At 52.1% G+C, this 17,201-nt stretch overlaps 1 protein-coding gene across 16 annotated transcripts in view; it reads left to right on the top strand.

Annotated features, from left to right (window-relative positions):
* Nucleotides 1-5,206: 5,206 nt before the first annotated feature.
* The window catches only part of Nfasc (neurofascin), a 171,768-nt gene continuing 159,773 nt past the window's right edge, over nt 5,207-17,201 (top strand). For all 16 annotated transcript variants that reach the window (XM_048430725.3, XM_085688261.2, XM_085688260.2 and 13 more), the window contains exon 1: nt 5,207-5,338. The gene's annotated coding sequence lies outside the window, so the exon portion shown is untranslated. The remainder of the gene's footprint in view (nt 5,339-17,201) is intronic.

Below are 17,201 nucleotides of genomic sequence, written 5' to 3' on the forward strand. Positions count from 1 at the left end.
CTTTGAGCCACAGTCCTACCCCTCTCCCCCGCTCCCCTCCCTTTCTTTCCCTCTCCTCCCACTTCACTGCCAGGCTCCACCAGGAGTGATATTTCACCTACTCCACATGCCTGCAGAGGACTCTGCCTCTGGGAGTCTGGGCATATGCTTGGGAAGTGACTCATGAGCTCAACAACATGCTTGCCCCTAGCAGTGGTAGGCCGGAGGCATCTCCCTAAGCATTTCTTGTTTTTCTCTTTCTTTCTTTCTTTCTTTCTTTCTTTCTTTCTTTCTTTCTTTCTTTCTTTCTTCCTTCCTTCCTTCCTTCCTTCCTTCCTTCCTTCCTTCCTTCCTTCCCTCCCTCCCTCCCTTCCTTCCTTCCTTCCTCCCTTTCTCCCTCCCTCCCTCCCTCCCTCTCTCTCTCTCTCTCTCTCTCTCTCTCTCTCTCTCTGACTCTCTGTCCAAGCAGGAAATAGGAAAGCATTCAGTCAGAAAGATGCCCCTGACCTCTGCCCTCCCTACAGTGAGAGTGGAGAAGTCGGAGCACCTCTGAAATGCCTCAGCAAAGGAGGTGCTGAGGGCCTGTGGAAAGCCAGCCTCTGCTTGCATGCTGCTGCCCTGAGTGAGGGGGCAATGGGGACAGGTCAGCGGTTGCCTGGCTAGCTAGGGGACAACTCAGAACTCAGTCCTCTTTTCCCACCCTTCTATCCTGCATTCTACACATAAGCTGGGCTGTGATGCTTCCTCATGACTCAAGGTAGGAGATTCTGAGGAGAGTCAGGAACTGAAGCTGGGGTGGGGTTCCAGGATCCTTGGGGCAGGGTGGGGGGTGACGGCATCATTGCCTTGTGACCCCCTGTTTTCCTGGAACTTCAACAGACCTGCCTTTTGTGTATCCCCCGAACAAGCCCCTACTTGGCTTGCTTGCCCACACCTTCGGCCAAGCGCTATGCCAGCCAGCTCTGTGTGGCTGTCTGTCACTCTACTCTAGTTCTTCTTCATGACATCAGCAAATTTGCCCTGGTGAGCCATGGCAGGATGGGATGCGGTGCATGGGAATGAAGTTCACCGTAGCCTTGGAGACCTTGACTCCCCCTCCTCTGCTTCCTTAGAACAGTGAGTAAATTTAGGGGGTAGCCCACAAATCATGCTCATGCCAGCAGCTTGCTGCAGGACTCAAGGTGCTCACGAGAGCTAGTGTGTGACTGTGGTCTGTCGCTGTGAAAGGGCACAGAGAGGCAACAGGTGCTGTCGCATTGGGAAAGCCCCAGGAGCAACATCCAACTATTCCGTCTCAAAGGATCTGAACAGCTCCCATTTGTTCCTGGACACTACGTGAGGCGTCAGCTGCCGTGATGTTAGTGCTTTTTGTTTGTTTGCTTGTCTGTTTGTTTTTAAGGACTTGGTGCCTTTGGTTTTGCTGGCAGGGGCAGGGATGTTGGTGCTGTCCTTCTGGAGCGGTGCTGGACTCCCACCTACCATGCTTCAACTTTGCTAGCACAGACCACTGAGTATGGCTCAAGGACCCCAGGAGATGTCTGTGGTCTACAAGGCAGCGCATTCTGATGGCCTAGAGGAACCAAGAACAAACAAAGCCAGGGCCTCCAAGTCAATCCTCTGCCTCTTCCTCCCCTGTAGCAACCCCCTAGAACCCTTCAGCCCTCTTTCCTCATTAGTGAGTGGGTAAAACGATTTGCACCTTGCTGGCTTCTTCTGAGGATTAAGTGACAGAGACTGGATCTCTCCTTACAACTCTGATCTAGTTTCCTAATCTGGACCAGGCCATCATTTCCTCTTGTTCCTATCCTTGTTCCAATTTGCTTTCATTTTTTCTGTCAACAAGAGAAACCGCTCTGCCAGCTATCACTAGCATTTATTTATTTATTTTGGTTTTTCAAGACAGAGTTTCTCTCTGAGCTTTGGAGCCTGTCCTGGAACTCGCTCTGTAGACCAGGCTAGCCTTGAACTCACAGAGATCCACCTGCCTCTGCTTCCAGGGTGCTGGGATTACAGGTGTGCGCCACCACCACCCGGCCTGTCTCTTTTAATCTGAGATCAGTGTCATGCTTCAAAAGCGGCTGGCTGCCCCCATCTCCTGCCCCCACCCCTTTCATGCGATATCACGGGGTCAAGTCACTGCCTTCTCATACCACACTCAGTATCTGCGCTTACACACCTCTGTAGCTTGTGCCCATGTTTCTTCAGGTCAGATTCCTTTTTAAATATTTATTTCTATTATTTTAAATTATGGTTAGTGTATGTGTGTGTGTGAGAGAGTATATGTGAGTGTGTGTGCGAGTATGTGAGTGTGTGTGAGTGTGTGTGTGAGAGTATATGTGAGTGTGTGTGCGAGTAGGTGAGTGTGTGTGAGTGTGTGTGAGAGAGAGTATATGTGAGTGTGTGTGCAAGTATGTGAGTATGTGTGAGTGTGTGTGTGTGAGAGAGAGTATATGTGAGTGTGTCTGCGAGTATGTGAGTGTGTGTGAGTGTGAGTATATGTGTGTGTGTGTGTGTGTGTGTGTGTGTGTGTGTGTGCAAATTCCCACAGATGTCAAAGGTGTCAGATGCCTTGGGGTTGGAGTTATAGTGGTTGTTAGACTTCCAACAGAGTCTGGACTCTGGTCCTCTGCTTGAGCAGAAGGCGCTCTTAACTTCGGAGCCATCTTTCCAGTCGCCGTGGTGATAGGGACAGTTAGAATCTCAGTGACGCTGCCAAGGTGCTCCCCCAAAGGCCAAACCACGTTAATTCTCCGTCAATAACGGGCAAACCTGCCTGCGTCCCTGCTGTGGAAGTCTGTGGAGAGGGTTGCTTGTGGAAAAGGGAGACTCTGTTCTGGCGTCCTTGGGTTGCTGGACTCACTTGGTGCTCAGACTGACATGCAGGCAAAAACCTATCCATATTAAATAAAATCAATTAATCTTCACAAAAACAATAAGAAGAAAATAAGTAAATTACTCATTTTCCAGGTCTGATGTGGTGATGACGACATTTGGAGTCCAGCAGGGGCCTTGGAAGTAGACGCCATAACCACTGTGCATTACCACGTAAGGAAGATTGCCTCCTTTATAGGGATCTATACAGTAAGATGAGTTCCAGAACTGGGGCTTTTAGGATGGAAAAATTCTCTATTTCCTGTACCAGCCACCACTGGACACAGTAGTAAAGGGGGTTGGGATCCTGCCCTGCATGCAGACCTGAGTTACCCAAGTGTTTTAAGTGTCTTCCTCCAAGTCTTCTGAGAGTTCATCAGGGTCTGGGGCTCACCAAGGGCCAGGAGCAGCAGCCACACAGTTTCTGAGTTCTCCCCTTCCAAGTTCTCCAGACCTTGACTCCCCTGGTTGGATTGACTGGCTCCTTGGTGTCACCTGGCTCTGGTGGGATGAAGACTCGTTCTCAGGACTCATGCCAGAGTGATGCTGAAATGCTGATTTTGAGAGAGTTGATGGTTTGTATGTATAGGAGCCTTGAAAAAAATATTTGCCCAGCGTTCTGATACCTAGGAGCAGTCTTGCATCCAACCTTTCCAAGTCGCCCTCCCTCCTTTCCCCCTGGTATAGTCTTTGTCTCATATCTGTAACCAGTGGGGTTGGAAGCCCTAGCTGAAGAGAAGGGCGATTCGTCAGTGGGCGGGTGAGCCTTTACTGAGGACAGGCTATGTGTGAGGCAGGAAGGATCTCATCCTGTTTTTTTACCCCCCTGAGCCCACAGGTTGGGGGCGGGGACTGAGGCAGGCAGGTGGGGTCAGGTCCAAGAGAAGGTGGTACCCGGATGTGAGCACAGAAAGGGTCTCACAGGGTGCTGCCTGGGCGGCTGTAGTTTTGAATGGGGAGCTGAAAGGGGGACTTTCAAGACTAAGATTCTGATTGGCCCTCTTACTATTTTGAGGCGGTGCACACTAGCTGAGGCCTAATCGATTCTGGAGGAGGAGGAGGAGGAGGAGGAGGAGGAGGAGGAGGAGGAGGAGGAGGAGGAGGAGGAGGAGGAGGAGGAGGAGGAGGAGGAGGAGGAGGAGGAGGAGGAGGAGGAGGAGGAGGAGGAGGAGGAGGAGGAGGAGGAGGAGGAGGAGGAGGAGGAGAGGAGGGAGGAGGAGGAGGAGGAGGAGGAGGAGGAGGAGGAGGAGGAGGAGGAGGAGGAGGAGGAGGAGGAGGAGGAGGAGGAGGAGGAGGAGGAGGAGGAGGAGGAGGAGGAGGAGGAGGAGGAGGAGGAGGAGGAGGAGGAGGAGGAGGAGGAGGAGGAGGAGGAGGAGGAGGAGGAGGAGGAGGAGGAGGAGGAGGAGGAGGAGGAGGAGGAGGAGGAGGAGGAGGAGGAGGAGGAGGAGGAGGAGGAGGAGGAGGAGGAGGAGGAGGAGGAGGAGGAGGAGGAGGAGGAGGAGGAGGAGGAGGAGGAGGAGAGGAGGAGGAGGAGGAGGAGGAGGAGGAGGAGGAGGAGGAGGAGGAGGAGGAGGAGGAGGAGGAGGAGGAGGAGGAGGAGGAGGAGGAGGAGGAGGAGGAGGAGGAGGAGGAGGAGGAGGAGAGGAGGAGGAGGAGGAGGAGGAGGAGGAGGAGGAGGAGGAGGAGGAGGAGGAGGAGGAGGAGGAGGAGGAGGAGGAGGAGGAGGAGGAGGAGGAGGAGGAGGAGGAGGAGGAGGAGGAGGAGGAGGAGGAGGAGGAGGAGGGACCTCAGCGGAGATGCAGCCCACTTTGCGAGCTCATACCTGCTCAGTCACTGAGGCAGAGCTAACATTTAAATGTGCGGTCTCCAGGTTCAAAGCTTTTCCACTCTAACTCAAATCTGGGACAGTTTCCCCTGGGCATAAGAAATCTTCCAGTTTTAAGACAAGACTCGACTGCAGTTCTCTCGAGGTTTTTTCCTTGTCAAATTCGGATGGGCAACTCGTCCATCAACAGATGAGATGTTCTTGGAGGGTAAATCATAAACATTGCCGAGCTAGACCCTCCAAAGCCGTGGGCAAATTCCTGACCCTAAAAAGTCATAGATAGAGGGGTCACAGTTCTGGCTCCAGGTCCTGCGACACTGAGTGCCACTCTCCGGAAGGAACATCCAAGATCAAGTGAGAAAACAGGCTTCCCAGACTCCGGCTCTGAGAATTGCTCCTTAGCGCGCTGGTCGGGTGGTGGCACCTGAGCATCTTTCAGTGCTACTGGGTCCTTGTCCCAGGTCCTCGCGCGCTGGGAGGGGTTCGGGGGCGCGCACGCAGGCCGTCGGGGACGCGCCGGCCGACCGGGGGCGCGCACGGACTAGTCTCTGCCCTAATGCGGCGGCTGGCAGCGAGAGGCGCTGCAGGGGACGCGGGGGAAGTGGCGGCGACGGCAGCGGACATCTGGGACTGGGCCCAGGGCTGGAGTCGGAGCTCCTGGAGGTAAGGTGACCGCGGGCACCCGGTAGGGTAGCAGAACAGGGTCGTGGAAGCCCATGGAGCGGCACCCCCTCGATCCCGCCCTCCTCTGTGCATCTGCATCCCCCGACCTGCCCCATCCCCCTCCATCTACATCCCTATGCCTTTTTCCCTCTGCACAGCCACCTGCCCAGAATCCACCGGATTCTGGCGATATCTCCCACCCCAGCTCTCATTCCTTTCTACCCCAACATCTTTTCAGACTCGGTTGGCAACATCCTATATTCCATCCCTCTTCCTCCCTCTCCCCCTTTTCTCTGTCTCAGCCTCACCTTTGGAGTCCTGCCCTCCCCCATGCCGCTTCTCTCCGCACCTTTTCAGTTCCCCATACCATCTATGTTTTCCTGCCCCACCCGTGGTCCCTCTGCTTGCCCTCCCTCAACCTTTTCTATCTCTCGACTCAGTCGCCTTGTGTCGTGCTCGTCTCAATTAGCTCCCTTCCAATTTATCCTCCGTGACTCCCCTCTGCACACCCTGTCCCGACCCCTTCTCAGCGGCGGCCTTGTTTCCTCACTCGGTACACTCCCTCTGGAGCAGCTCTCCTTCTCTCCTTGGCTCCTAGCTGGCCTTCTCCACCTGCCCTTCCCAGTGGTGTAGACCCTGTGCTGACGCTTGTAGTCAGCCTACCCACTCTTGTATCGTCCCACTCTGCCACAGAGGCCTAGGGCTCTGCTGGCCAGGTGTTCACTGCTGTGGGTGCAATCCCCTTAAAGCCCTTTGCTGCGTGTTTGAACCTGTTCACAGCTTGCAGAGAGAGATATTTGGGCTAGCAGGCCTCTGTGTGGTCCTCTCCTCTCCTGGAACTGTTCAGATTTATTTCCTAGATGGGCTCCGGGAGGGCAGGAGGCTGGGGGAAGAGGCAGGTCCAGGGGAATGGCCCGCAGACTCCTGAGAATTGGAGTCCTGGGCTGCAAAGGACTGGCAGAGGAGTCTGAGTGGAGGGCCTGAGGGCTGGGAGTCTTAGCAAGGATTCTCCCTCAGCTTCCAAGGCAGCACTCTGGCATCAGGAGTAGTCATGAGTGTGGCCCATAGCTGGGCCGGGAGTGGGCAGAGTGCTGAATCACCGAGATTCTGGTCCCCACAACAGCCCCTCTCACTCCCTGAGCCTGGGTCTGCTTTTGGGTCCTTCCTTGGCTACTGTCAGGGACTCTGTGTGTGTGTAGTGTTGTACAAAGATGCCTCTTCTAAGTCTAGAGGAGGGGATGACAATATTCCTCTCCTTGCCTTTCTCTTTTCCTGTTAGGAGGCCCTGGTGAGTCTCCTCTAACCTTGGAACTGAGGTGAGCCCTGCTGGGCCCAGATCCAATCTCCAGCAAGGAAAGGGCAGGCCACAGCCTTTGGGACCTGGGTGGGAAGGAGATGTGTGGTCTGAAGGGCCAGAGCCTGGTAGGTTCAGATCCCATAGCACTTAAGCCTACGGGGGAGCTGCCCTGGGGAAATGTGTGGAGCCAGGAAGACCCTGGCGACCAGAATCCTACAGATGTGGCTGTGGGGCAGAGGAAAGGGGGAAGAGCTATGTCCTCCCTTTGGCCAAGGATGCTAGATCAGGGGGAATTGCATGGAGGAGGGGAGGCAAAGGAGAGAGAGACAGAGTTGCTTCCCATCCAGGGCATTCTACCTTCTTTCCCAACGAAGTTGGCTCTTCAGAGAGAGAGAAAAAAATTCTACCTTTAGTCTTTGGATTAGGCTGAAAGTGTGTGTGTGTGTGTGTGTGTGTGTGTGTGTGTGTGTGTGTATGTGTGTGTGTGTATGTGTGTGTGTGTGTGTGTGAGAGAGAGAGAGAGAGAGAGAGAGAGAGAATATGAATCGCTGAGAAAAAAGACACAACCCCAGGAATTGTGTTTACCTTTGTAAAATAAGGGCCTGGCTTCCCACTCCCCCATCTTAGAGCCTCCTCTGAAATTCAGAGGCTTCACGGAGGTGGTTAGGTACAAACGGCAGCTTGGCCCTGGTTGGAATACTGAGTTGCTGGACACCGATGACTGATATGTGGGATGTGGTAGTTCTCTATGGCCCTCAGACTGTGCTCAGCCAGGGGACATGCTGTTGGAAAACTGACTACCCCGGCTTTGTCGCCTTTCTCTGTCCCCTCCCATCACCAGTGGGGGCAGGGCTGAAAGCTTCCCCTGGCATCAGGGCCTCCAGGCTGCCAGCTTTTCCTGCTATCGGAGAAGCATCACCTGCAGCTGTTGTCGGGAGCTGATTGGATCAAGGCTCTGACGTTGAAAGGCTTGATTGGGGCTCAGGTCAAACGGGGGGTTCTGATAACAGCCTACATATTTCCCAGTTTTGTGCAACAAATCTCTCAGCCCTTGCTCCCTTGGTTGGCATCACAAAAGCTACAGAGAGTTAAATCCAGGCACACCAGCGGCAGAGCCAGTTCCCCGGAGAGCTGGGGCAGGACCTGCCGATTGTACTCCGCTGACTGGCTCAGGTGGAACCGCGTGCAGGAGCGGCTCCCTGTGGACTGGAACGGGCTTGGCTTACCACGGCCAATCCTCTCAGCGGCACGTTGAGGAGGTGGCTGAGATCTGGAGGTTCGGTTTTGGCTTTCAGGTGGGGCAGATCACAGGAGGGTCCGGCTTTTGCCGTGACTCGGGGACAGGATGTCTCTGATCATCTGTCATAATCCGCTCCCACTTCTCTCCCTGGCTGGTGAGGAGGCCAGAGATCTCTGAGATCACCCAGCCGTTGGCAGCGTGAGCATCTCTCTCTCTCTGACTTAAAAAAAAATATTTAGAAAGTCATAAAGGAGGGGGCAGAATCGTCCTGGTCTTACTGTGTTTGGCTGGAGGGAGGCCGTGGTGGGTGAAGCAGAGAAACTTAAGTAAGACTGGGTGCACGGTGGCTCTTGTCACAAATGCTTATTCAGCCCTGTGATCAGAGAGGAAAAGCGAGGACAGGGCCAGGTGTTTCAGCGCCCTGGTATAATGGAGGAGGGAGACAGGTCGGCAGATAAATCCCATAGAGCAGCCTGAGAGAGTATGTGCAGATGAGGATGCTGAACCGCAGGATCCCCAGTTCCTGGTGCCAGTCCTTCTTGCCCACAGCCATCTGGAATGGTAGCTCAGAGCTGATCTTGACATTTACTGCCTAGGAAGGGATGGGGGCGGAGGTGAGATTCAAGGTGCTATCCCATTCCCAGCTTAAGCAGCAAGAGGGTGGTTGTTCTGAGTGGAGCTGAACCCTGAGCAGCAGGTGCTGCTGCAGTTTGACAGAGAAACACCTCTAAGGATTCTGGGACAAGATGGAGGCTAGTTACCTTTCCCAAGCCCATCTCCCATGAACATGTATTTTATGTCCAAAGTATGGTCTGTAAGTGCTTAGAATGTCAGAGGAGAGGAGAATTCCTCAGGGGGTTTCCAGTGTGATAAAGGAGTAGTCTGGGTATTGCACACGGTCATTCTCAGAAGTAAGGCAGGAAAACAGTGAGTTGATGCATGAGGTGGGGTGGGAGGGTCTTAGGGGCATAAGGAGGCCAGAGTCAGGCAGCAGGCATCATGGCTGTCCATAGGGAGGAGAGGTGATGAGCAGGGAGATCCTTTAAAGTTATGTACCTGAGCACGTTCTCACCATCCTCCATAGATGCTCTGGTAAAAGATCTAGAGTAGAGACCCCCACTTTTATGGGTTGCCCCCTGGGCTCCCACACATCCAATGCTGTTCATGCCCTGAACCTTGGAACCCGTGTCAGGATCTGTGCAAGGAAAGGAGTGAAATTCACCCAAAACTTCTCCTAAGAAATGCTGTGACAGAGGTTGGAGAGTTCCTGGTACTGTAGCAGCATGACTGGGGTGGGGGTCCCAGTAGGCAGAACCTGTGGTGACGGCAGCACTCTTCGGCTGGACCCTTGTCTTGGCTGGAACAGTTTGATGGCAAACATTTGAGCAGTGAGTCAGTGACCAGCGAAGGCCCGGATCTTGCCACAGGGTAGAGGTTGAATGCTTGTGATTGGTTTCTGTGACATCAGGGAATCCTGGAAGCCTTTGGCTGCCCTAAAAGCTTAAGTAGGCACTTCCACAGCGATGCTGATCCGGGGCATCTGTCGGATCGCCCAGGCAGCCTGAGAACTCTGGAGCCGCTCTCCTTCCCTTAGGAAGGCCAGCAGCATAGTAGCTGAGCCTTCAGAGTTGAATGCTCACTATGTGCTAGGCGACCCACTGTGTGCTTTATCCACACCCTCTCACTTGGTCCTCATGAGAATTTGCCAAAACAGGTGTCTTTCAGGATTCCGTTTTGCAGATAGCAACAGACTCCCCCAGAGATTGTTGCTGGTTGAAGATTACAGAACGGGTTAGTCTGCAGAACTAGAACTTTGATCTATGTGGTTTACACTAAAGGCCTGTCTCTATCTCTCTTTTATATATGAGACTGAGCTTCCAAGCCCTGGCAGAGCAATAAAGACAAAGGAGAGGTACCAGAGTGACTCAGAGTGCATTTTGTGTACCCTCTTTCTCCTCAGAGACGGAAACTGGGGACACAGGAAACACCCGTGAGCAGCACTGTGTAGTGATTAAGCATTCTTTGCTCAGAACCCAACCTAGACTGTTGTTCCTCAGGAAGATGTGATCTCTCAGTCAGGCTAAAAGGACATCAGGGGACTTAGGGAGGCCAGCCTTGAGGTCACACAGGCCAGCCATCGGATGGACACTTGGTAGCTTCAGGTACTCTGTGAAAGGAGTGACCTGCCTCCCTATGCCAGCTCCCCAGTGACTTCCTGACACACAGAGCAGCATGGGGGTGGGGGTGGGGCAGTACCGTAAAAGGCCTGTGCTGGTTCCATCACGGATAGAACTTAACTGTGTTTCTTTTCTCTGTAAAATTGGAAGATTCCTGTGAGTTCTCGTCTCTGAGGTTTATGTCATTGATTAATTTCTTGCTATCCTTACTGTCTCAAAAGAAAAGATCTGGAAGGCTGGGACACTGTGGGGTCATCCCCTCTAGTCCTGCAGCTCCGTCCTCGGAGAAGCAGCTGCCACGTCGGCTGTCTGCGTCCCTTCCTTCACCTGCTCCTCTCCTCCCCTCCCACCCCCACCCCACCCCTGCCACGGGCCTCCCTGGCAGGCCCCCTCTCTCTCGTCATTATGATGCTAATTGTGTTGTTAATTTTTCTGAGATCCAGAAAGAAAGCCCCAATCTGTTCTAATGAATTTAATTAGAGAGGGGCTTTGGAGGGCTTCAGAACCTCTTACAGGATCACCATAAACAAAGTTAGCGAGATAAAAAGCCCTAGATCAGCTGGGGAGGGGGTATTTCTCTGTCGGTCTTAGGATAAGTCCTGAGCACCTGGAGTTGGAGGAAGGCTGCTTTTGCACTCCATGTGGTCTCCATCTTGGCTTTGTTTAACCCACCCGCCCCCCAGCATCATATCCTTAGTTTCTGACTCGTTCTGCCTTACATGAGATGTGAACATTCTGAGCAGCAGTGCCTGACTATTCTGAGACTCTTGCTGCTGGTTCAGGGTTAACCATCTCCCTACAGCAACGCAGAGGCTTCTCAGACCCTGTCTGTGTCCCGTAGGTTCAGATCTAAGGGACAGTTGCTAATTTCAGGCTGTATGATTTATGGACGTGGTATTGGCCTTCGTCCCCTGAGAGGCAGTACCTACCTGCTGTGGGTCTTAAGATAGGAACCCCTGAAAATTCACTGATGAGAGCTGCTAGGAGAAAAGATACAGGAACCCCAAATACAGGAATCTCTCTCCCTCTTCCCTGGTCATATTGGGGTCTCCCCACCTTGCTTCTCTGAGCACATAGCTTAGCCATCTTGGGGCAAGCCTCCTGGAATAGAAAAGTTCTGGCTTCGTGTTGAACTAACTAACTTTCCTGGATACAGATCAGGCCAGCTGGGGTACTTGGTGCTAAGTTTGGTGCTCAGATCTTGTGACTTTCTGGGATGAGAGTGAATGGCTGGCAGGCCAATTCTGAGGACTTTCCCCAGTGATGAGAATTCCTAACCACTGAGGCTGACCAGTTGGCTCCAGCAGCAATTTTTAAAAAACAAGCATTTAATGGAAATTTCCAGTACTTAGAGTTCAGTGAGTTTTAGAACTCATCTTGTTTTGTTACTACAAGTTCTATATTATTAGTTGTGAATATGTTAGTGTGTGTGTATATATTGCGTGTGCATGTGTGTGCACATGTGTGCATGTACTGCTTATATTGAAGAAATGACTCCAACTTGATTAGACTTCTAGTTTGATCTTCATTTGCTGTATAAACGTCATCAAAAATTCTGGCAGTAATTTCTCTTCACTGGAAAGCAATCACCCTATACCTCACTGTGTGTAGATAGAGTGAGTGCTTTGAGAATAGGGTGTAAATAGGATGAGGTTTAGAACTCTCATTTTGACAGGGACCAGACCATTGAGCTGACATCTGAAGCCAGCTTCTCCCCCATTCTTGCAATTCTTGCAACGTCTTTTTTTTTTAAGATTTATTTATTTATTATGTATACAGTGTTCTGTCTGTATGTATGTTTGCAGGCCAGAAGAGGGCACCAGACCTCATTACAGATGATTGTGAACCACCATGTGGTTGCTGGGAATTGAACTCAGGACCTCTGGAAGAGCCATCAGTGCTCTTAACCTCTGAGCCATCTCTCCAGCCCTCTTGCAATGTCTTGACTTATGAGATCAGCCAGCTTTATGGGGGCATTGCTAATATTTAGGCTTTAGGTCATTATCCACCACCTGTTTGGCTTCTGCAGAGTCAGCAATGGAGTTAGTACTCTTTTACAGGCTGCCCATACACTCAGGTGAGAGAAATATCCATGTGTGTTCGAGACATCGTTGAAGAACCCACTGTGTGAGGGTATCTTGTTCTTTAGGAAAATGCTTCTGAGGACATCAGCAGTTTTCCAACCCTGGAATAGGAAAGAACAGAAACCAGATCTCTTTCCGGTTGTCATCATGGAAGGAGGGGAACTGAAGCCTTTGAAACCTGAGGTGGGAATTCACTCAGGATTCTCTGACTAAGTCCAGCTTGGCCTCTGCCTTGCTTTTATGTACTGTTTGTGGCATCTGAAGTCTTCTTTGTAGCCCTTGTTTTGTGCAGAGCAATTTCATTGGCAGCTTGTTCTGGGAGACCGCTGGTGTCATGAGTGTCAGAGATGTCTTAGTCCAAGGTCATTATTCTTCTGGTCAAGCAATGGGATCTTGGAACTGTCGGGTGACTTCCTTGTGGCTGTGCCACTGGTTGCTGGCAAAGCTAGCTCTTCTGCATTTGGGGCCCTGCCTATAACCTTAAAAGCTACATGCTAACCTCATACTTACGCCCGATGATGTGTAATTAAGCCCCTAAAGCACCATATGAACTAGGCATGTGTTGGGATGTCAGAGAAAGAAAGAAATTGGTACAGACTACAGCCCTTGGGGAGGTTTTGAAGAGTGGTGGGGCTGGCTTGGGTCTCTTGAGAGGCAGAGGTAGAGCAGTGGCCCTTCTAGGGAACAGAAGCACAGTCATGGATGTAGGAGGAAGCAGTACTGTGGCCATCATGGCGAACTGCCTGCAGGGCATGGAAGGTACAACTAGGGCCGCACTGGCAAGAAACTTACCTTTCAGCCCAAGGCCTTGTGGGGAACAGCTTTTGAAGCTTCTTAAAAGACCTGGTCTTGCTTTGAAGACAACAAGGGTGTGGCTTGAGGATGGGTATGAAACACACACATCTCGTGGTTTCTCAGGACAATTCCGAAGTGTCAGGAGCCCTGCTGAAACTTTCTGCTTCACTCAAAGGGAGCTGTCCTCAGTGCTGACCGGAGGTTTTTATCCTCGGCTCCCCGGTGAGGCCAGGCTGAAGGAAAATCAGGGGTGCTTACAATCATCCAAAGCACTCAGAAAGTGAACTTATATAGAAGCCAGCTGGTCACAGCATCTAACTTCACAGCCCTTGTGATGAAAGTGAAAGGACGTGTCCCTTGAAGGACACCGTGAGTGCCAGGTGTGTGCGCGTACACGTGCGCTAAGCTCACCCAAAAGTGAGCCCGCAAGTTTCACTTTAGAGTCTTCGTGTGAGAGTCCCTGAGAAGATGTACCACCTCGCCTCAGTTTCCACCAGAGAACCTGACATCCCTCCGGCAGACCCAGACCCGGGCAAAACAGGAATTCCCTAAGGCTATACGCGCATGCTTGGTGCAAGCCACTCTCCGGCAGAACTTTCTGCTTCCACTTCTGCTGGAAGTGCTCTGTGCCCCTACCATCCAGAACAGTGGCTGCTGGTTCTGAGTGGCTGCCACGCACTTGACAAAGTGACTCGTGCGACTGAAGGTTTGACAAAACCTTTTCCTTTGGAGACAGGGTCTCACGATGTAGCCCACCCTGGTTTTGAAATCACAATCCTCCTCCCCGTGTCTCTTAAAGTCTGAAATGACAGGCATGCTCGAGGTTTACATGTTGGAGGGGGTGAACTGGTTGAAGGTGCTTGTCTCCACGTCTGATGACCTGAGTTTAATCCCGGGATCCACAAGCCCTCTGACTGCTGCATGTGCGTTCTGCCACACAGGCGCCGCCCCAAATGTGTGTTTTAAAAACTAAAAGATTTGAATTTTGAATCGAGTCAAATGTAAGTAACCACGTGTGGGTAGAGCCACTGTTTTAGACGTTACAGCTTTCAGAATAATCAGAATCCTTGGGTAAGGCCACCAATCCTTGCTTTTTGGTCCCATGTTCCTTGATTTCTTTGGCACAGAGCAAAGCAGGCATTTGATGCTGCTGGAGACTGCTTCATGCTGAAACCCACAGCAGTGTGTGGCCACACGGGTCCCCTTTACAACTGTCTTACAGTGGGAGCAGGCTTACCATTGCCCTGCACTCCTGCTCACAAAACCCAGAATGGGGGTACCTTAAATTCTGGTTCAATATCCAGGGCCCAGTCCAAGATCTTTCTGGAGCTTTGGATGGGGAAATGCCGCAATGTGTCTGGCCCTGGGAGCTTGGTCCTGGGGAACGTAAACACAGATGAGGTGCACTGTGTCACATTCCTGGCACCAGCTGGTTCTGGTGACAAGGTTCTGGTCTTCCTGTAACCCAGATTCTGATTCTAGGTATCTTTATTCCCATCCTGGTCACATGCTGTAGTGGGCGTGATGTAGGGTGGTGGTGAGAGCGAGTGGGTAAGGTACTGTGGGGAACTGTTAACAAACGCCAACCAATATCAAAGGAAGCTTCCTCTGTGGTGAGTCAGACTGCCTGTCTTACCTGTGATTAGATATGGTTGACCTCCTGACCTCCTTGGGTCCCTGGCCTTAGGCTTACCACAGTGTGTGCATCTTTTCTCAAACCAGAGTGCATGCCTTCTCTCGGGACACCTCATCGCCGTCCTGTGTCTCTTACAGAAACCCAGTGTACTGCGAGCTGTCCTTGACAAATGCTTCCTTGTGAGTAACTCTTTGTTAGCCTGGAATGAGGGGTTCAACCCCCCTGAGAGTGCACGTGAATACAAGCGGTATTTATTGAGCCTCTGCCGGGTGTAAGTCTCCATGCTCGGTACTGTGGACAAAAGAGGAGCTGAGCGTGGTTGCTCCCAGTCTCGTGGGATCGCAAAGGCAGGCATGTGTGAGCAATGACACACACAGTGATGATAGAGAGAGACAAAAGCAGAAGTGCTAGCTGGGATGTGGCATCGGGGCTGGACTGCAGGATGCTGGAGGAGGGTGGATGATGTATGTGCCTCTGTCTGGCTATCTCAGAGGATTCCCTCCTTCACGAGCTGGGCTGGTACCAGCCAGCACCATGCCTGACGCGACAGTGCTGTCTTTATGGGTGACCAGGCAGCGTGGTGTCACTAAGGCTAAGCAAGGCGGTGCTATCCAGACCTCACGTCTTCGTGTCGAGGGCACTGGAGGGAATCCTGCCAAGATGTTAGAAAACATCTTCTGGGTTTGGGTGGCGGTTTACAAGACATCAACATCGAGTCCTAACCCCCACCAAATCACTCCCAACTTCTGCAGGGTGGGCCATGTTCTGGTGTACACGTAGCTCCCCACCCCCAGGCTAGTCTAACATGCAGCCTACTTTGCTGGTTGGTTGGTTTTCTCTTCCGTCCGCCTCTCCCTTCCTTACCCCAGGACACTGCGAGTATCTCAGAGGCAGGGTGCCCCGAAGCATATTGCTGATGCTTGGCTCACAGGAGTTCACAGTCAACAGAGCATGGCTCAGCTGGTTACAGGATGCTTAAATGCTATCACTTGGTGCCAGAGCCCATGTGCACCGGTGGCTCTGGTCTTTGCTCCCGTGGCTGTTAGTCACGTGGGATCGCAGAGTCCGGTTACTTAGAGCAGGCTCATTGTACCTGGGGAACAGCAGCTCACAGTGGGTGTTTCAGAGCCAGGAACTTAGTAAGCATCCTGTATCTATAAGTGAGTGAGGATGATTCCAGTATAGAGTGGCAGAAAAGCCAATGACTAGGGTGCTGTCAATCAAGGCAAATGCGTAGAGCGAGCTATTTGACCCTCTCTGGCTTTCATTCTCTCAGATTAAGGATGGGGCTATCAGTGTCCACATCAGAGACCTATTTAAATGTTCATGCCGTCTTATTGAGTGACAGCCCTTGAGTCAGACACTTGGTCTCCATTAGAGTGAGGCCGTGCCCGCCTGTGTCAGAGCTGGACCGGATCTGGGTCTTTCTCGTTCGGAAGTTCCCTAACCATAGATTACCAGCTCCCACACAGTTGTGGGCTCTGGCCTTGCTAATGATCCCTTTTGTGCAAGTGAGGAGAGGCCTGGGCACCCCAGAAAGTCCAGTCTGTGGAGAGTGTGAGAGTCTGAACATTGGCGTTGTCTGAGGCCTGGCTGTTGCCATATCAACAAGCCACTGATCGGTCCTCAACCCTTCCCAACCTCCAAGTCTGAGGCTATGCCGCCTTCCTCAAAGCGTCACCAACTGCCCCAGGGACCCCTCTCTGCTCGACAGAACCCCTGAACCTGTCTGGTGTGTTTTATCTGTCTCAGTTCACTTTCTATACTGGTAGTAAAAGAAAGCGGGAACATGAGGGGGAGACAGTCCCTCGGGCTCCCTTGCCCACCTTACTTCCAAGTGTGACATCTTCCGGCGGTTTCTCCATGTGTTGCCGGAGTCTCTCCCTGGTAGAGGTATCAGGTTACCCGTCTCCAGTATTGAACGGAGGCCATGGCTGCTCGCCTGTTGCTCACCCTCCTCGTTTCCGCTGCCATCCCAATGCCTGTGTCACAGAATACATCCTAGCAGAAGTTACCTTAGCCAGACCGATCAGTAAAAGGGGGCAGGAGGACCAGTCTGCATGGTCTGTTAGAGGGAGGAGCCACCTAGTCCAGATACCAACTTCTTTATACCTGGGACAATGACCAAACAGGGTTAATACCATGCTGAGGCTAAGCTTAATCTCCCTAGCGTTCTGGCTGAGGTGCAATTAGTTGTGTCTGTTCTCTGTCCAGCTTCTGTTTCTCTTGCGTCGTGTGCTGGGATACCGATTCCTGTATCAGGACCAGGATATGACACCTGGGGCTTCCTGAAGTTTTGCTTGTGATTTGTTTCTGTATGATTTTCCGCGCAGAGGGCCGCGTGCTATTCTGCTTGAGTAGATTTTCTTCTAGAGCTTCATTCCTAGGGCGTCCCCAGGGTCTTTTGTGTCTTAGAACTCTCTTTTCTGTCCCTGACTATGCTCTCCCCAGCAGAAGTAGATTTCCAGGTAGGCCGGGGTACAGCTGGGTACTGTGTTACCCATAGCCTGGCCACCCATGATTCATGCCATGCAAGACCATGAAGGCTAGTTCAATGGTGGAAGCTTTGATGCTGACCTTTTCTGCTACCCATGCCCTGCACTGCCCCTTTGCCACTTGCCCCGAATATTGTAG

The sequence above is a fragment of the Myodes glareolus genome, chromosome 5 (genome assembly GCF_982192425.1).
Source record: "Myodes glareolus chromosome 5, mMyoGla1.1, whole genome shotgun sequence".
NCBI lineage: Eukaryota > Metazoa > Chordata > Mammalia > Rodentia > Cricetidae > Myodes > Myodes glareolus.